The sequence below is a fragment of the Musca autumnalis genome, unplaced genomic scaffold, assembly GCF_047663935.1.
Source record: "Musca autumnalis isolate F117 unplaced genomic scaffold, ASM4766393v1 scaffold_1, whole genome shotgun sequence".
NCBI lineage: Eukaryota > Metazoa > Arthropoda > Insecta > Diptera > Muscidae > Musca > Musca autumnalis.
Window position 1 is genome coordinate 118,931,737 of NW_027411644.1, and position 21,368 is coordinate 118,953,104.

The 21,368-nt window shown below is 37.3% G+C and overlaps 1 protein-coding gene across 28 annotated transcripts in view; it reads right to left on the bottom strand.

Annotated features, from left to right (window-relative positions):
• mtd (TLD domain-containing protein mustard) overlaps positions 1-21,368 on the bottom strand; it is a 450,874-nt gene that overhangs the window by 341,918 nt on the left and 87,588 nt on the right. The window lies entirely within an intron of this gene.

Below are 21,368 nucleotides of genomic sequence, written 5' to 3' on the forward strand. Positions count from 1 at the left end.
TTTTAAAGATTCCAAGCACATTTACCAATCTATTTGTTTGCATTTTGGTATTTTATGTTCTTCGTAGGTAGAAAACCGTTTTGCGAAATATTAGCAACGTATTTTCTCGTTTTGCTATAACCCCAATATGAGGGCGCACCCCATTTGGGATATTTAAATGGTGTTAGGTAATTATTGCCAATCGAGTTTGGTTTACTTTAAAATTTGTCTTCATTGAATAGAGAATATTCTAAAAAATTATTCAGAGCATAGATTCTTACTTTGGCCCCTCCCCCAAGCATCCACATACTTTAGTAAATATGAAAAAAATTTTGAGATTTTTTATTTTTAGTATAGTGTAATTGATATAACATAAATTTTACTAATTGAACGTTTTGACTGAGGATATGTTTATCTTGTTACACGATTCTACAAATGAGCATATCACCTAAAAGCATTTGGTGCAACTATGCTTTGTTTTAGGTACTTCACGATGTCCTGAGAAAACTGCTCAAATTTGACCATTTTTTCTATAAAAAGTGAATGAAATTCGCAAGAATAGTCATAAAACTATTTAAAGCAACATTTCTTAGTATTGGTGAACCCATTTTGGGATAAACGAAACCAACATTGACGTCTAATGCCGGTTCTTCTATCAAATTTTCAAAAATATAGATATATGAATATTCCAATGACTTTCTGAAAAATTCGCATATCTCGCAAACCTGCGTGAACCTGTAGCTAATTTTTGGTTTGTCTATAGAAAAATATCCTACATCTCAGAAAATATGCGATTTATTCTGCAATTCACCACAATACATTAAAAAAACCTCCAAAACGTATAAAAAAATAATTTAGTAAAGTTTTAAAAAAGCAAATTTTTGGGGAACGAATAGTAACCAAACTAAATAAGATATTACAAATCTATAAACGCCAAATAATCAAAAAATTGTCGAGAATTATAACAGCAACAAAAACTATAATCAACTACAATACAATTTGTTTATATCACTATATTACTTAAGCAAAGCTAGAAGCAATTTAAAAAAAAAATAAATATTGTAAAACAAAAGTGCAAATTTTAAGTGCATTTCTAGTAGAGTTGTATAGTTCATGAACGAACTAGTTCAATTGAACGATTCATTGAAAAGAGCGTATGAACTAGATCAGTCGATATAGTTCAATAGTTCACTGAACTATAATCAGTCGGTGACCGTACGATTAACGAACGATTCACAATCTAGTTCAACATGTCGTTCACAAATACATAAAGTGACGGCGTCGTCTATGTTAAGGGATGCCTTTGTAATGTGATCAGTTTGTTTATGTTTTTGATCAAGGTACATGGAATAGCTGTCCGAAAATTAAAATTTTTACAAAAACATACGAGACATAACATATTACAATAGGTGTGTCTTTTTACTTACTCAGTCTGCCTTTTTGAATAGAAAAAAGCGAAAAAATAAAAAGAAACACACACACAAAGCTTTTTTGTAATGACAATTTCTACACACACACACAACATACGATTTTTTGCCAGCCACCTAAATGAAGGATGTTTTTTTTAAATTAATTAATCTAAAATTAAAATTAATTAATCTAAAAACTATGCGAATGTAATATTTTTGTTATGGAGTAGTTAAATTATATTAGTCTTTTGTTTGTTTGTATTTGGTGTATGTATGCGTTTTCATCAAACGACCGATTAAGAGCCGGTGAACTATTTTGATCCCAATGATTGAACTGGACAGTGAACTATGAACTAGATTACTGACCTTGTTCAGTTTAAAGAGCTGAGCTATTGAACTAGATCTTTCAAATGAACTAGATTGTACAACTCTAATTTCTAGTTGTTTCGCTGGGTAAATCGCAAAACTGAATATGAGGCATTAGTCATGGGATACTTAGCAATAGAATTCAACAAGATTGTCATTGGTTTTATGTACTTTAATTTGTGAGTAAAGTTCCACTAAAGTTCCCATATTTCGCACTGTGCGGCGTCTAGAAATACGACAGGGCCACAACCTTCAAAATACTGAAAATGGGGAGGAATCTTCCATGGGGGGCCAAATGAAAACATGGACCTATACTATAATATCCCCTCTAAAATGTATTATACGCCCATTGAAGACTAAGTACCAAATTTCATCCAAGTCAATTTGAAAATGACGCTGAAACCTTCAAAATACTGAAAACCGGGAGAGACCGTTCTAGGGGGGCTATATGAATACGTAGACATATACTGATAATTCTCTTCTGGAATGTTTTATGCCCCCATCGAAGACTATATACCAAATTTCAGCCATTTCGGTGAGATGTTGAGGCTACAACTTTCAAAATACTGAAAATAGGGAGGTATCGTACTGTGGGGGCTATATGAATACATTGACCTTTACCGACAAATTTCTGGTGGAAAGGTTTATATCCTCAAGGAAGTCTTAATACCAAGTTTCAGCCATTTCGGTTGGATATTGCGGCCACAACCTTCAAAATACCGAAAATGGGAAAAACCCTTCTATGGGCGCTATATGAAAACTTGGACCTATGAATGTTTTATACCCCCACACACTAAAGACTAAATATCATCCATCATTGATAATGACGCTGAAACCTTCGAAATACCGAAAATCGGGAGAGACCCTTCTATGGGGGTTATATGAAGACGTGGACCTATACCGACAAATTCCTGTGTAAAGTTTCATATCTCCAAGGAAGACTAAATATCAAGTTTCAGCCGTTTCGGTGGGATATTGCGACCACAACCTTTAAAATACTGAAAATCGGAAAGTACCGTTCTATGGGGCCCATATGAGGACATGGATCTATACCGACAAATTTCAGGTGGCAAGATTCACATCCCCAAGGAAAACTAAATACAAAGTTTCAGTCATTTCAGTTGGATATTGCGGCCACAACCTTTAAAATACCGAAAATCGGGAAGTACCATAAAAAGGGTTCTATATCGAAACGTGGAGCGATATAGGCCATTTCCATCCTAGGAGAAATAGAATCTGCTATACCAAATTATACAGCTCTATCTTAAGTATTGCGAGCTGTATCTTGATTTCTACAGACATATAGACGGATAGACAGACGGTGCTGATCAAGAATATATGTACATATATACTTTATAGGGTCTCCGACAAATATTTCGATTTGTTACAAACGGAATGACAAATTTAACTATACACTCCATATTAGGGTCGAGGGTATAAAAACAACAATAGGTTGTCAGACAAACTATTCCAAACCGTTGGCGTGATGCCGATAAATGAGTATGTATCAGCTTAATAATGAAATTTGGATAAACGAACGCATACCCACAAACCTATAACAAGGCGAACATACATATAATAATAAGACGAATAAAAGCTCTTTCAGCTGAGGAGGTATCAACACAATTTATGATTAACTTTGTTTCAGATGTAATCCGAATCCTTTCGATAGATATCGCGCCCACTTGTCATTTCAGTGGGGCATCGTATAACTTTTGGATCAGTATACCAGGAAGCATGGACTTGCCACGGAAAACATAATATCGCTAAAAACAGGAACACAACGAACAGCATCGGTACACATTTCCAAAGGATCATCGAACAGACCAGAACTTAACTGCATTTAGACACAAATGTTGAACTACTGTGGGGGAGAGGGCTGATATGGGACATTTTAGAAGTTAAACTAAATTTGGAAAAAATATTAGGAGATCAAAAGTTTGGACCAAATTGGTTGCCCAGTTCAAGAGATAACGTTTTAGTGATCATTTTTAAAAAGTTGTGGACCGGTATTACCCATCTTCGAACAGAAACTAAGTTTGGACAAAATATGACGAAGACCTAATTTCGGGTTGTTTTCTCTAGAAGTATGGACTTGCCCTACGAAAACTTTTACTGTCGTGATTGAGGCAGCGAATGCAAGTTGCTTCAACAAAAATCAATGTGATTCCAGAGCAGGCCTTAAAGTGAACTTATCCGAAATTTTGTGTAGGAGGTTATCTTGCGCTACAACTACCCTGATGAAACTTGTACCGACAGTGAATACAAGTTGTTACAACAAAAATAAATGCGATTCAAGGGCAGGTCCTAAACTGAACTTTTTTTTTAAATTTTGTATGGGATTTACCCGAAGGAGTAGGCCGATTGATATATTGACATATTAGAACCTCATTTAAATTTGGTAGAAATTTCAAAATGTGCAAAGTATGGACCAAATCGGCTACTCCCTTCAAGAGTTATCGTGCGCACAAATTTTCCGAACATTTCAGAACTTTTGTGGGGAACATATAACCCACCTTTGAACTTAAACTAAGTTTGGACAAAATATTACGAAAGCCAAATCGAATCGGTTGATACGTTCGAGAGTTATCGTGCGCTCCAGCCAGACAGACATACAGGCAGACAGACGGAGGGACATGTCTAAATCAACTCCAAATTGTCGGAAATGGATTTCGTACAAACATACTTGGGGTTCTAAAACCATTACTTCGATGAGGCACATTTTGAAAGTGTATATCAGCAAAAATGTCTAAAATCGTCTTTTCCATTTATAAAAAAATCAAAAAAAAAATTTTGATACTACATCTATGATTTTTGGTAAATAGATTAAGAAAAAATCGTCATTCCAAATCTGTGTTCGTTACCAACTTTGATCGTTGCGCGCAAAAGATATGACCGTTTTTATTATGCTAATTAGAAAAAATTCTAAAAAAATCGCGGCTTAATATAGCCAGCCCTTATATCCTAGTATCGTTAACTGAATTCGCACCCTTTGCGATGATGCCTATGTCGTGAAGTTTGGAGCTATAGTATTCATGTTATTTGCAAAAATACAAAGAAAATATGACGAAAAAAATAAAAATCATGTTATTCTAATTTTTTTATTTATGATTTCATAGGAAAGGTTGAAGGAAGAAAAATGTTTGAGTTCTTCGTCATTTTCGTCCAAATTTCACGCAATAATGAAGATACTCCGTTGCAACACATTTTTCGCTTATAGTTTTCCTATTGTCGAATATTTTTAGAAAATTATATTAAATCACAAGGAATTCCAATTGTGGATAAAATTAAAATAATGTTATATTGAATATTACAACAATTTGGAACGCATATAAACCGCGTAATAGTGAAAATGACATGATGCGCATCCGATTTTCCAACACAGCGAATCAGTCCCGTTTATTTGGTGTACAGTTTGTGAAATTCTATTTGGATTTCATGTGTCCAGAATTTATATTCTTTATGACAAGAGCTACAACTTTGCCTCCATGAACAAATTAAAATTCTTCGCGGTTTAGAAGATATGCGCACGCCAAAATGCTCACTTTTGACTTAATTTTTCAAGGATATTTTTGATGTCCTTTTTATCCTGGAATGCAATAATTTATAATTATTATATAAAGCCTATACTCTCCTCTTTAATATGACACCAATACCAGCATCGTACGACGAGTACAAGTATTTAAAATATATTTTTAAAAAATGTTGACCTTTGAAATTTGTTTGACCTCTAAAAGGTCAAAACGATGAGAAAACGGAAAATTACAAATGCCATTTTACTCCATTTTGCCTATATTTTCAAACGTATATAGTCCGGTTCAAGTGTAATTTTGGCTGTCGGACAGTGTAATCAGTACAAAAGAATCAGCCCGATTACATAAAACCCCTGCAACATTTCGGTTTTGGTTTTGAAGTAATATTTCTGAGGTATATTATATACCATATTGGGTTTTGTGGCTAAATTGAGAAATTTGGTAAAAATCAGAAAAAAGAGTATCCCCATTATCCACAAGGGCAAAAAATTGAATTGGCGCGATTATTTCGCTAACCTCTAAATTTATTTCATAAAAAAAGCGTTTGTATGCAATTCTTCTATAGTTGACACACATGGGGACAAATCACATTGAAGTTCCAATCCCTGGAAATGGGTCCCTACAGCCAAATGTCCTTAGATTGCCATCAGACCATACTCCCTTATTTGTTTTCAAACAAATAATTGATAACTCATTTTACCGATTTTCGCAGTTTACAGACTTATGTCAATTCAACAAAAATTATATATTTAATTTAACATCAACAATAGCAACAACTTTAACATTTACTTTCGTTGAGAACAAAACTGTTCGAAAAGCTTTCAACGTTAAATGTCTAACCGTAATTAACCTGCTCCACATAAACTAAACAATTCATTTCTCCGTTTCCATTCATGGTCGAATGTCGGGTGGCACACAATGAGGTAACCTGATTACCTTCTGTTTGAATAAAAGAAACGGAAGTTTCCTTTTGACAAACACAAAAACAAACAGGAAGGTTGAATGGTGTTGGAGAGACTGTCATAAATTAGAGTTTCCTGTGTTTACACTCTTCACACAAAACAATGGCGGGTAAGTAGGTCAAATGAAGCATTTCGCAAAAGGAAAGAAATGACTTTTGCAAAACCAAACAAAAAAGAGGTGGTATTTCTTATGAAATGTCAGCTATGTGAAACTAATGTTATTGTGTGGTGATGAAACGAATGGAAAAAGGAGAATTTTAAACTAGAATAACTTAAAGGAAGGTTTTAAAGAAAATATGAAATGTTTTATTTTAATTCAATGTTTGTGCAATGATGTGCCAAGCTTGGCACACCGACTGAATGTCATGGGTTTAAAGCTCGAAAACTATTTAAGCCGGTACCACTCCCACAAAAGTTTAAAACATTTCGTTAAAATGGTGTGCACGATAACTCTCGAAGGGAGTAACCGAACTGGTCATAATATTACATACAGTAATATTACTTCCAGGCATAGATCAGTTCCGAATATGGACTAATTCGGTATATTCCTTCGTGTATCTCTTACACAAAATTTTTAGAAAAAGTTCAACAGCTTCTATCGGGTCGTTTTGAATTTTTTTGCAACAATTTCTTGTTGTGGGCCCTTTTACGATGGCGCAAATTTTTGCCCAGCAAAAATTCGGATCCATTAGTCATTACGTAACCCATTACAAAGTAATGTAAACAAGCTTCTTTTCCCATTACAAGTAATCTGAAAAGTAATGGGATACTTCTTAAAAAAATTACAAGGCAAACCTACTTACTTTGCTCCTCACTAAGTTATGAGGACGGTGGCACAGTGAGTGTGTGTCCGACTATAAATCCTAGGGTTGTGTGTTCAACGCTCACTGTCGGCAAGCGAGTTTTTTTAATTAAAAAATAACAGTTCGTGGTTCACATGTGCACTGCACATTTAAGTTCTTAAGCAACCCTTAATGTTCGTGTGCGTGGCATAGTATGTAGTGTCTTTGGCTAGCAATCAGAGGGTTCGTGTGTTCAACTCGCACAACGAGCGAAACAAAATAAAATAAAATAAAAGTAAGAAGTGTGATGAAATTAAAAAAACTCTACATCAATTGTTCTAAAAATAGAATTTTTTTCAACTTACTTTTCAACTTCTAGTGGCCACAGAATAACTAGTTATTCTAGTGGTCATAAAATAACTACAAACTGAGTGCGACATGCCCTTGTAAAAATAATGGGGAAGAAAGGGAGTTTGCGAGTAGTTACGGCTGCCAAAAATCCCTTACAAAACCCATGATTTTGGGAGGACTTTTTTTGCTGGGTGAGATAATGACCCAAAAGCTCCAAAAAAGCCGACCAACTAAAATGGGTAGTACGTAAGATAACCCGCGAAGGGAGAAACCGTTTTGGTCCAAACGTTCTACATCGTATTATTTCTTACATACTCGGATTATGTCCGAATATTGACCACATCGGACCACTCTTTCGGGTACCACCCACACAATGTTTGGAAAGAGTGCAGTTTAGAGACTCGTATGGAATTGTTACAATTACATTTCTTCGGGGGAAAGTCCATACTTTCTGAGAAATTGGTCCAAAAACTTAAACAACACCTTCTCTTTACGTCCGAGTATCGGTACAGCTGGATAAAATTTTCGTACATGTTTTTTTTCGAATAGTGGTTACGATGGTTATATAATCTATTCAACTATATGTCAATTTCGGTATGTAGCTGGAACAGCTCGAGCTGCTGATCTTATATTATTTAATGTTATCGTGTAGAATCGCATCAACTTCGGGGGAATGCCAAGTTCAGATATTTATTGGAACACTTTTTATTCGACGAATAGAGCATATCGTCTGCTCCGTCGGAAAAGGTCGTAAGTCCACTTTTTTGGAAATCGCGTTTTTGTTACTAGATGATAGTACAAGTCAAAACACGTCGTATGATATAAAGAAAATGGTAGTATGTCGCGTTTTTCTATATGTTTTGCCCTTGTCGGAAAAGGTTGTGAGTCCACAAAATGTACAAATTTGAGTACGAAAAGGTCGTAAGTCCACAGGAAAATGTATATTTTAAAAGAATACTACAGCTAATGTAGTTCATATATAATGTCTAACGTCATCCATGGTTGGGGTACAATGTAAAGAACTAGCCTACACTTTTGGATGATAATCGGATGATTTTTGGCGGAGCCTGTGGACCAAACTTTTCAACAAAAATGTGATAATTTCTATATTGCAACGAAAATTTACATTTGAAATCTATTTTCCCCTATAAGCGAACTGATTATGAAAGATGGACTTCTGGCCTTTTCATTGATACAAATTGGGATGCTGTATGTGTTCAAATACCTTATATATTGAAAAATTAAAAAAAAAAAAAAATCAAAAATTTTACTGTTTTTACTGTCGTATATCTTACTTAACTTTATCAACTGGTCATTTGTGGTTTCTCGAGGGACATTCATAGGACATTCACATAACGAGATTAGTGTGTATTCTGAATTCAATAAAGTAATACCTTCTAACGGACGGGTAAGTGCAATGTTTATATTATTAAATGATTCTATAATAATAATTGATTGAAATGTTATTAAACTAAGAAGTCATCATGGTTTTTGCTAACAAAGAGCAGTATGAATTTGGAATGGAATTAGACGATGGTGTCAAGGGTCTAGTTCCCTATGGTTTTCACGGTGATTCTGAAAGCTCTGATGATGCCAATACCAAACATCCAAGAAGTAATAGAAACTCTTAATTTCAATAACGGACAGACGGTCATGATTACACCGACTTAGAATATTACTCTGGTCGGGTCTTATTGCTAAAATATGTACCCAGGATGGGAGAAACGGAATCGTTCGTAAGTTTTATATATATAGCGCATTTAAAAAATAGGGCACCGTTTTAACCCGCTCCTCCGAAATTCAACAAAATATATAGCCTACTTCCACTAAGGGACATTCCTGTACATAATCTGAAAATTACATGGAACTTAGGGTCGGAGATTCAGCAACCGTTGCCTCGCAAATTAATTTTCTGACCGATACTTTCATAACTTTTGCAAAAAAGCGTTTTTTAAAAAATAGGGCCTGCCCCCGCCCCCTCCGAAATTCAAAAACTATAAAGCCTATTTTCGCCTCGGTTGTTCATTGCATATTCTCTGAAATTTTCAAAAAAAAATCGGTTCAGCCGTTTTTGAGTCTATGCGGAACATACAAACATACACACATTGTCTTTTATATATAAGATTTCACACAAAAGTTTTGGTCCATTAAACCCGCTAATAATTATCTCATCGCCATGTTAAATTGCAAGCTTATTCTTCGTCTTAAACTGAAATCATTCTTAAAATTTCGGTCCGATCGGAATATTACTACGATCTACAGGACAGCTACAAAGTCGGGTAAAAATTGTGGGTTTGGTCCATTTCACACCTTTCGATCATAACCAACATCTAATGGTGTCACTTCTGGTCGGAACCCGACCTCTCCACAAAATTTCGTGACGATCGGTCCAAATTTGAGGCCTCGAGCTTTATTACAATTGTTAATGGATAGACGGACACACATAGCTAGATCGCTTTATCTCATCAAGATATGAAAAAATGGCAAGGGGAGGGGGTCTACGACGAATACTTCGCGATGTTACACGAATATTGGACAAAACAAACTTATAATACCCTTTCCACATTGTTTTGTAAAGTATAAATATTTTATTTTAAAAACGTCCGTAAATTGTAGGAAAAGGTCGTAAGTCCCTACAAAAATACAAAACTGTACAAGGAAAAGGTCGTAAGTCCAAAGACTTCCAATTATCTCCCAAACGCGATGGAATTTTATCAAACAAAGTACAGGTATTGAAGCGGAATAAATAAACGAAAAATACTGCCTTTTCCACCATAATAAAATCTTTAATACAGAAAGCGCTGGAATGTTTTTTCTTCCTCCTGAAAAATATATTGAGAGGGACTTACGACCTTTTCCGACGGAGCAGACGATATATATGTATTTCACGGGACTTTACTGGGATTGGACGAAATATGAAGCTCTGCTGTATATGAAGATCTGATTGTACACCCAATCGCTTTTAGGTTTCCACACAATATGATTGGCAGCACTTTATAAGTGCTAGGTTGGAAACTTATGCCTCAATAGTTGGCATATGTTATGTTTCCATTTTTCTGCAACCTGAGGTTTCAATCGCTAGGTATACGCTCCCCTAGAGGGATTTTTCCATGAATTTTCGGCTGGTGGTCTTTGGTAGTACATAAGAATACCCTTTGTTACTTGTTGGTTTCAAATTGTAGCGAAGACGACGAAGATGCCACAGATCCAATCCCAGAAGATGGTATTGAATGTATTCCGCCAGACCAAGATGAGGTAAAGACAGCCATAAATCGGCTGAATGCGACACGGCAAAACCGGAGGCGACACGATGATAAGGTGTATACATCAGTTAAGTTACACAATCTGAAAGGAAGAACATTTCCACAAAGAATAGGAGCATAAGTCTTCAACCTATTGATTACAAGATAATGCCATTGATATTCTGCGAACCACTAAGCCTATGGTCAACGAAATAATTGGGTCATACAAAAGCGGCTTTAGACCAGGAAACACCAAGATTGACCAGATTTTTACCCTGCGACAAATCCTGGAGAAGACCCAAGAGATGCAGATCGACACATACCACCTTTTGCCGATTATAAAGCAGCCATCGACAGCCCTGTCTGAATTTGGTATCCCTGCAAAGCTTAGTCGGCGGTACACGCAGATCCGAAAGGCCCAGGCTTAGATGGAGTCAACAAGTGGAAGACGAAATAAAAAAACAAGATATCCCGAATTGGCAATGTAAACAGCATATAGAGAGGAATAGAGATATTTTCTTAGTTCGGCTTTTAAAACAAATGTTCTAAATAAATAAATAGTAAAACTGCAAAATTTTTACATTCCTACGTTTACCCAATTTTTTTGTTCAAATAGATTCGATTTTTACAATTTAATCAATCGTGTTTGCATAGAGAAGTGTTTTAAAGGTCAAACACGTATTATCTCAATCCTCTTCAACTTCTTAACACTTCCCTTTCACTTCCTTAAATATTGAAACAAAAAACTGTAGACAATTGCATTCGATTACATTGGACATTTTGTTGTTGTTGGCAACAAACATTTCATTGGTAAATCTGCATTCTGAACGGTAAAGTAATTCCTTTAGCCACTTTGCAAGTTGTAAACGAATCACTTCACTTGTCGTCAAGCAGGTTTGAGTAAAACCACCAACTGCAGCTATACTAGCTCTAGTATATCCTCATAAACTGCCAACAAATACGATTACGTTACGCCAGGAAAATATGCTGGCGGGTGTGGAGATGTGTGTGGAATCATAAAATGGGTAGGAAGAAAAGTTCATTTCTTTAGAGTACTTGTAAAATCGGCTTTTTAGTTTTTTCAAGTAGGAACTTTTTTTGTGTTTTTGCTTGTGGATTTGTAAGTCGTTTTGTGACAAGCGATTCATGTTGCCTGAGTACCCAAGTGCAAGGAAGTCAGTCAAGCAAGCACGCAGGCAGCTTGGCTAGCAATTTGCTTTCATAGAGGGGAAGAAAAACAAAATGGAACAACTACATACCGGATACGCATGTACGTACAGTTAAAGTGGTTTAATTTTTTATTTATTCCTGTTTTTCCGCCTTGTACTCCAAACACAGAAACGGAGGGAAACGGAAAAAAGTCAAGGACATTCTTGGCAGTCCATAAGTTAAGCAAGAAAAAGCACTATAGTTTTATGTATATTTAATGGTCTTAAATGTTTGAATGGGTATGAGTGCTCTCTTTACTTGAAAATTTAATAATGAAGTATGTAATAATTTCATATATTATGAATCTTAATTATATAAATGCACATCTCAAATAATCTTCATATGTAAAAATGGTTACGTTTGCAGTGGGGTAGCAACTGAATTTGAACGGAGCCTCGTTCAACGAGTATTTGGCCTAGTTGTCAAGTCCTGCCGTGGTAAGGAGTTTATGCTGCGGTTGACCTCAGTCCCTCCATTAATCAATATCTCTAGGATATACGAGCTTTCACTTAAATAAAAAATCCAAAAATAAACCTTCAGCTGATGTAGGTGAGGGTTATAAATTTTTTGTTTGCAATTTTTGCAAATATCAAAAATACCACCGCATAGCCGTGTAGAGCATGAAGAACTACTATGAAATACGGTGTCATTTTTTCTCTATAGCGAAAAAATGTTTCCGCACCAAATACATTGAAGTTCAAAAATGAGAGTAGTTAGTGTATAGCTGTTTTTGGGACCGCTCATGGCCCTATGGGCTAGGTTACTGTATTTGTCAAATATATTAATTAAAAAAATTTAAATTATTTAGTTTTTTATATGTTATAATGACATATACGCTTTTCGTAATAACTTTTTAATAGTTTTAATCTAATTTAAAATCAATATCAAACCATTCTCGAACAATTTGGTATCAAATTGCGACATTTCAGAGCATTTAATGCCTCTTTGACAATATTGCAATTTTTTGTTTTTCTTTATAAACTCTCGAATTTTATGTTTGTATTTATTGTACCTATCGGAGAAGAGAATATGTGGTCATTTGCGAAAGTTACAGATTCGTATTAATGAATGTGAGAATCGTATTTGTTTTCTATAAATATTTATTCAAACAAAGCAAATTTAAATTTTTAAATAGAAAATATATCAAAATATAGACACTGATAACGAACCGCTTACCACTGTCGACAACAGCTCAAGCTTTGGTGTTGCAGAGAAATCAACTGTAGCCATGGGCGGGGAAGACACTCCGGAACTGGACCATATTAATGACAGTCTAAATAGGCAGAGCATGATATTCCTCAATCTCATTGAGGAAAACGTCTTCCTAACCTTAAAGGAGTAGAGCATCCCGGGTGACATTTGAGAGAATTTTTCCCTGACAGAAGAAGTTGAAGCCATGTACATGGCAGTAATCCATGTCTCCACCTCCAGTCATGATACTGCACCCCAATCCGATGGTAAGGTTGCTGAATCGACTTGTTTCGCTGGGCCGAACGTTTTAGCGTCGGACAATTCCGACAAACCTTTGCTTCTCAGGCAAAAATCTCTGGGGGAGGAAAGCGGAAAGAACGAATCATCCATCAATAAGACAGCTGATTCACTGATACCGCAAACTTCCAAAACTCTCAAAGCCAAAGAAGCAATGGACAGTAAAGGGCAGCCAATTACTTCAATCGGTATGCAAACAAAGATCCAAGACACCTTCAGCGTAGGGAAATTGCATCTGATATGATCAAACCTCAAGTTTGTGAGGAAGCTCGAGAGGAACTACCCTCAAACAACCAAGAGGAAACTTCTTGTCAGCGAAATTTCCACTTCAAAAATAGGAGGAACCCCATTTCGACGGGGTGACGACGGGAGAAGACCCTTGTTCGCAAAAGGATACTCCTTCATCGAAAGCAGCTAAGTCGCAGCCTCAAAAATGGCTGATAAGAAACTAAAAAAGGCAAATAAGGTGACCAAATTCTGATTTCTCATCTGTTTCAACTCCAAAATGCCCGCGAAAGGGTGATCGAATTAAGTCAGCTGATGAGAAATGAGAAACCATTTGACTCAGGTGAAAACGCGGGCAGGCGGAGCAATAATGGGTCTGTGGTAGCGTCAACTACTTCACAGGTCGCCGGTCCTTAGTCGACCAACCCAAAATCATGATAAGAATGAGATCGTGTCGCGAAGAAGTTGACACTGTCACAGCTAGTCCATTCGCCGCATTGTATGCTTCGGTGATGAGGATAGTTAGTGAGAAGATCACCACTTTAGAGACCAACATCTCTTCAATAAGTTCATCTTCTTCGAAAGCTTGTACGTTTGCGAAGGCGAGTAATGATAACGCGTAACTCAGCACTTCGCAGAATTCATGCTCGTCATCAGCAGAGTTTCTTATTTCAGTAGCTAAGCACATTGGTTCACTGTAGGATGGAAGCAAACTGATAGCTGTATCTATCATCGAAATACCATGGGGGAGGGTTGACTTCAGTATGGGTCCCTCCTCCTTCAATGAAGCTGCAATGAATATTAAAGTTAACTAGAAACAGAACGTCGGTCTTCAGATAGGATGTCGAGGATTCTTAACTCATTTCAGAACAACGACGGGCTTGTGATCAAGTCCTGTTTCGATTTTTTATCTGCTCAATCGTAGTAAAATCCTTTCCTTTTTGCGGTTTCTTCAGTTTTGGAAAGAGGAAAAAGCCAGCGGGCGCCAAGTCCGGTGAATATGGTGGCTGAGGCATGAAAACGGTTTTGTTTTTGGACAAAAACTCTCTCGGCAAGAATTCATGATTCACCACGCCATTGCATTCGAAGAAAACAGTGAGTAAAACCTTCACATTTGACCGTGCTTTTTGCGGTCTTGTCTCTTCTGGGATGATTGATTGGGCTTTGGTTGGGCAATGTCATAGTCAAAAGCCCACGATTCGTCACCAGTTATGATCTTTTGGAGGTCATCTGAATCATCGTTGACTATGTTAAACAACTCCGGAACGATGTCCATACGACGTTGTTCGAAATTTCGCAATTTTGGAACAATCTTTACTACCGCACGTTATTTTTCGATCAGATCTCGAACATGCCTCATATGGACCTGACCCATCACGTAAGGTCACACAGGAGCTTCTGCACGGAGCACAGACTGGGTTAACTTTAAATGTGATGCAAATGCTCAGCAGTTCCACTGGGGAAGCAGTGGTACCAACGCCAGAATAAAACAGTCGATGAACAAAACGGCAAAATTCAGAAAATATCTTCTTGTTCATCCTTATCCCAACGAGCAATATCCACAAAACTCATCATCATCACTACCTCATCTTCTTCTGCATATTCAGCCAATATATAATAATGTTCCACAAACATCCCAGAAGGGACAAGGGAGACTTTTCTCATATTAATGAATGTACCCCGATTTATATTAACTTAATTATATAGGGCCTACTGTTTATCGCCGAGTCCGAACGTCTTAAGATACCACTTGCAGAGAAGTTTTACATGGCTAAAGTACTCAGAAAATGTTAGACAACATTACATTGAGGGAATTTGCCACCGCCGAAAATTTTGTTGTTCTCGTCGGGGATTGAACCGCATTCCTTCTAAGTGCAAGGCGGACGTGCTTACCACTGTACCACGGTATGAAATGGGTTTGGTTAGGTTTAAGGGTGCACACCGTTGGTTAAAGATGGTGAGGTAAAGATGATGATAGATTTCATGCAACTTATTTCCTACTAACAGATTTGATTCAAACACCTAATCTTCCGAGGGGAGTAGCCGATTTGATGCATACTTTGCACATCGTAATGTGTATACCAGACATAGATCGGGTGAGAATATGGACTATATCGGTTCAATCCTTCGCAAAAGTGCAATTTAAACAGTGTTCCTGAATTTGACGATTTATCGTCAGTTTGGCCATTTTTTGGCCGAAAATTGGAAAATGATTTGACGATTTTATGTCATGAAATGAGCAAGATAACTATATTTTAACCAAAATTTAACGAAAGAATTTAAGGAAAACAATGTTGCAAACTCGATTTTATGAGCTTTTTTAATGTTCTTGGCAGGGAGTTTGAGCTTTTTTGACTCACATTCGAATAATATGTATGAAAATCGTCTATCTCGTTGTGTAAAATGTTGGAGTCCATCTTTCGGCGCTCTTTAAGAGGGCAGTTAGTCAGTCATGATCGAAAGACATGGACGGTCACACAGTCAATCAGGCGATATTTGAGCAAAGCTGTCATTCAAAACCATAGGGAAAACTCTCATCTGGTGAAAGCTTTTTTATGGCGGTATTTAAGTGAGATTAAGTTTGCTTTACTGATGTGGGTTGTATATCTTTTGTAGTCAGTCTCATTGTCATAAGTATAAGCGGAAAATGCACATTAAGCGGTAACCAAAGCAAGTTTTGGACTACATACATATGTTGACGATTTTCCAAATGTTATTGACGATTTGTTTGGCGATTTCCGATCAAAAACTGTCGGCAACGCTGAACTTAAGACCAGCTCTCCGTCCGTCCATCATGTGCCCATCGTAATTTAACTATCTCCGGTACCTCCATACCCAACGTTCAAATTGTCCCTTTCGAATTGGAGAGTTAATGTAAAAGATGGAAACGTTTGGAAACGTTTTCCTAGTTTGGCTTATGGAACATAACTGCATGATGTCCTAGAACATTTTAAACTATTTTAATTTCCATAAAGGACACCATTACCACAACCATTGCTTAATATATAAAACAGCAGATTTATATGGCAAACTCTTTACTATCCGAAAACAAGTGTTTCATTTTGAAGTAAATACTTGGTCTGTTCCAGAACTGAAAGAATCTACTAATTTCCACTATTTATTACCTTAGTAAAAATTAGTAGATTCTTGCAAGTACTGGAACACAGCAAAAGTATTACTATAAAATGACTCGTTAAAATATCTCATATTACATATTGGAAATTCAGGGAAAATGCATTTTCTGCAAATATAACCACACACTGTTCGGTGTCCACAATTTTCAAATTATTCATAATGCGATAGCAGAAATGCTAATTGGTCGATTATATTCCATTACGTCGATGTCGTTAAGAATGACACATGCATTTACATAATTACAATTTGTCATTTTCCGTGTCAACGCAAATAAATAAATAAAAACCCCGCCAGCCAATTAATCAACGGAGAAACACAAAAATGAATCCGATCACATCTACAATGCCGCCGTGGCATGGCCATGCCCATTGCATGTCGCCACAATGAATGAAATAACTGTGTGGCAAATAACTTAATTTGCAACAATGCAACATTGTCAATTGGAATTTTGCAATGCAATAGTATTGGTGTGGTCGAGATGGCGTGTCAATTTTTAAACTTTCCACTTTGCATTGTTAACTCTGACATGGAACTGGGCCCCATTTCGCTTATCCAGTGACATTAAATCTAAATGACCTACAAACAATGGTGAATAGGCCAGTCAGCAAGCAGTCATTGATAGACGGCAGCACACTGCACTGATTTGTTGTTGTTGTTTTTTTTTTGGTAGTGTTGTGATGCATAGCAACGCCCTGAATCCTAATGCTAAATAGCAGTGGCCCAGAATTGGGAATAGTCATCTAAAACGTGATGAAGTATTTGAAAATTGTGATTGTGTCATTTAATTATTGCTTCGCAAAGTAACAATAACAGCAACAACATCTGTATTGTAATAAAAAAAGCATTTTCAAATTTAATGATAACGAAGGATATACATTTCGAGGATATAAGAGTAGTTTAGAAAAAAAGTGGTATAGTAATAGTTATTTTAATGAGCAGCGTGATCTTCAGTCTACTGCATCTTACTTTCAAATGAACGTGTTTTTGTGTAAATTGTTATAATCTACACATTGGAAGAGGTTAATAAAAACCAAAAGAAGTGTTCACGTTTTCTTTGCCTCTAAACCGTTCATTATAGCGAATGGTGTATATATAAATGTTCATAACTAATACGCACGAATGTTCTCGTAATAAACATTGTTTGAACAACAAAGTATGTAATACTTTCGCAAGTAGCCACACCTCGGAGCCATATAACAACGCGGATATTATTAGTGTTTTACATAAAGTGACTTCGATCAGGCGGAGGTTATTTTGTTTTTGAACTGCTTCTGATGGCTGTTACAAGCCACCGTGATGCAGTGGTTAGCACGTCCGCGTTGCATTCAAAAAGTCTGCGGTTCAATCCCCGAACAGAACATCAACATTTTCGCTGTTGGAAAGTCCTCTCAGTGTTAAGTCGGCTTACGTTTCCTGAGTATTTCAGCCATGAAAAACTTCTCTACAAGTGGTGTCGTAATACACGCTGTTCGGACTCGGCGATAAAAAGTAGGTCCCATATCATTGGGTCATATTATGTGTACTCATTGATATGAGACAAGTCTCCCTTGACCCTTCGGGGATGTTGGGGAAACAAATGTGTGTATGTAATTTCGACGACCTGTCTGTATGTCTGTGTAATTTCGACTGTCAGCCTGCGACGGCTGGACGTTTTGCGTATTGATAACATCATCGATGTATGTCGCTGTGATGCAATACTAAGCACACTCGACTTACACACTTAATGCTCAAATCCCTATACAGCGGATTGACTCGGAGGAATCTGCCACCAAGGGCCGTCAATTCAACAATTATGTGTTTGAACATCTTGAAGCATGTCTCCAACTTCGTCGTCAGAATAAGAAAGACCCCTGCAGTTTCCCCAACAGTAATAAACGCAACATCTTACACCACATGTTGTTGTTCTACAGAGTTTCTGCAATTCAGTTACAACGGTCTCCGCAACAAAATCAGCGAAACATTATGGTTCCGTGATCCAAGAAACAAAGCTCACCGTCACCTGTTACTTGCAATTATTAAACAAGAGGTGGAGTTTTTCTTATACAAGAGTCTGTGCAGACATATCTCGTTTGAGCTTGACTCTAGTGGCCCATAAATAAAATATAAGGTGCAGCAATAAAGTGCCAGACTGCAGAGATAGTGTTGCTTAATGTGTACATTAGGGCGACCCAAAAAATCTAAATTTTTTACCATCTCATTATTGTATATTATATGGGCCCTGATTACCTATAATTGTGCAGACATATCTCGTTTGAGCTTGACTCTAGTGGCCCATAAATAAAATATAAGGTGCAGCAATAAAGTGCCAGACTGCAGAGATAGTGTTGCTTAATGTGTACATTAGGGCGACCCAAAAAATCTAAATTTTTTACCATCTCATTATTGTATATTATATGGGCCCTGATTACCTATAATTGACCATATGTGCATATTGGAGCAATATCAAAATCTGGCCCCATTTGCTGTAGGATTCAGATATTAGCCATAACATTCTCCTTTGGTCCCAATACAAAGTACTTCGGAAATAAGGATCCCCTGACCGATCCACGAGTTATCGTTGACGGGTGAACGAAGACGCTTTTACGATGATAAGAGGAGATTGTGGCACCTGTCCTGGCAACCCGTCATTATCCCTGGCTCTGACCACATCCCTATCATCGTCTTCGTTAACAGAACATCCGATTTCATAACCTCTGATTGCCGTACTTTTTTGGACCATGGACAAGCTGATTGTCAATGCTACAGATAATTTACCATTCACTACTTTGGAGAGCTGACCTTCCCTCAGATCCTGTCGTAGCTGAGAGAATTTTCCGGTCAGTCATTACACCTGCAGCCACTCGCTACATATCTGCTGATCGAATACTCGATATATATATAGACCAAATTTCCGGGACAGGACTAGCAAATGAACGTGATGGGCTTAGTCGTACGAACCCTGAAGACTCAAAAGTTAGGGAACTTACTCTTGAAGTCAACAGACTACTGGAAAAAGTGGAAATACTGCTACAGGTCAGTTTATAGAGCACCCCGAGAGTGATGGGGCGGAGACGAGTATGCATTGCCGTATAAGAGCCTTGTACAAAAATCCACTTTTAAAAAACACATGTTGTAAATTATCAGCATCCAGCAGGCAAAGAAAGTATTGAACTATTCAGTGATCTTGTACTCTTGTGCCTACGACTGTGTATCACAATAAAAGTCATGACCACACACAAACACACACATGTCGTTGCGCTCAAAGGGTAGAAAAGACAACTTGAATGATGAAACATGCAGCATTTCAATGTTCTCAGCGTATTATTAGGATAGATAAGAATTATTGTTATGTTGCATTAGGTTAAGTTAAATTGTCATAAGTAGTTCGTGAGTGAAATATTTTGGAATAAAAATCAGTGTCTTACGAGCACTCACTAAGATTAGACGTACGCGTCTTTTCTTTTTTTACAAGCTTCTAAGCCCAAAATGTGCCACAACAATTTACGATGAGCGATGTTGCAGATGTCATCTGAAACATGAAATCATCCAAAGAGTTGGACCCATGCGGAATCTAAATGGTAATTCTAATACAACGGGTTCATCCTGGAGTTGAGTATTTGACGAGATTCCTCAATTTGTCGTTAGCCACCCATATTTTACCAGAAGCCTGGAAAGTTGGCAGGCAGTATGTACAGATGTGTGTCGTTGCCCATTGCTGTCCTAGAGACATTATTACTCCCCCAATGAAGATAGAAGATCAGCATGGATTCCGAAAAATGCACATCAGAATTACAAGCCATATCCACAGATATCAGTAGAGGACTGAACCAGAATAGGCCGTGCGACCGAACATGGAAGCTCTTGACCTATCGAAGGCCTTCAATATCCTCAACCACGCCAAGCTGTTCGAGAAAATAGAGAAGACTTCCCTCCAACCATATTTGAAACGTCAGATAATCAACTATTGGCGATAATAACGACTGGCATCCGTTTGTGAATAAGAAGTCTGAGACCCGTAGATTGAAAAGTTTCCAAAGGCAGGGTTCTCTCTCTAACTGTTTAACCTCTACCTTTGTGATGATTGTACTATCTTCGATTACATATGTGACAGATTAAATACCTACATAGCCCACTTCGGGCATATTTGTAGATGGTGTCCTGATTCCGTCCACTATTAATCCCAAGATTTTGAGTGTAACGTTCGATAGCATGTTTAAGTCGTCCACGCAAGCCACAGCTATTTGCGACAGAAAAAACTGAGAAAGAGGAACAAGCTCCTCAACCGCTATCCGGCAGCACATGAAGTGCTGACCCAGAATCCTCATTGAAATCTTACAAAGCAGGCCGGCCTGTGGTAACCTATGCGGCGGAAGTGTGGTATGCAAATGTTAGCGCTAGCAATGGAAGAATATTCAAACCTGTCAGAATGCTGCCATTGCAGCAGGGGACGACATTCATGAGGAGACGAAGATTTTATCAACATAACAAGATGTTGTCGACGCAGTGCCTGCTTGGGCGTCATCGCCGTGATCATCCCTAACACAATTTAGTGGATAGGCTTTCCCCACCCAGGCGAGATCTTCATGATCTACATAGAGGTCCAAAAGTGCAAAACAAAACCTCTAGATAAACGGCTTGGATTGCATTCGCACTGATACAGTACAAGACAGTGTGACAGCCGTATTCTGAGCACAACAAGCTGCATTTG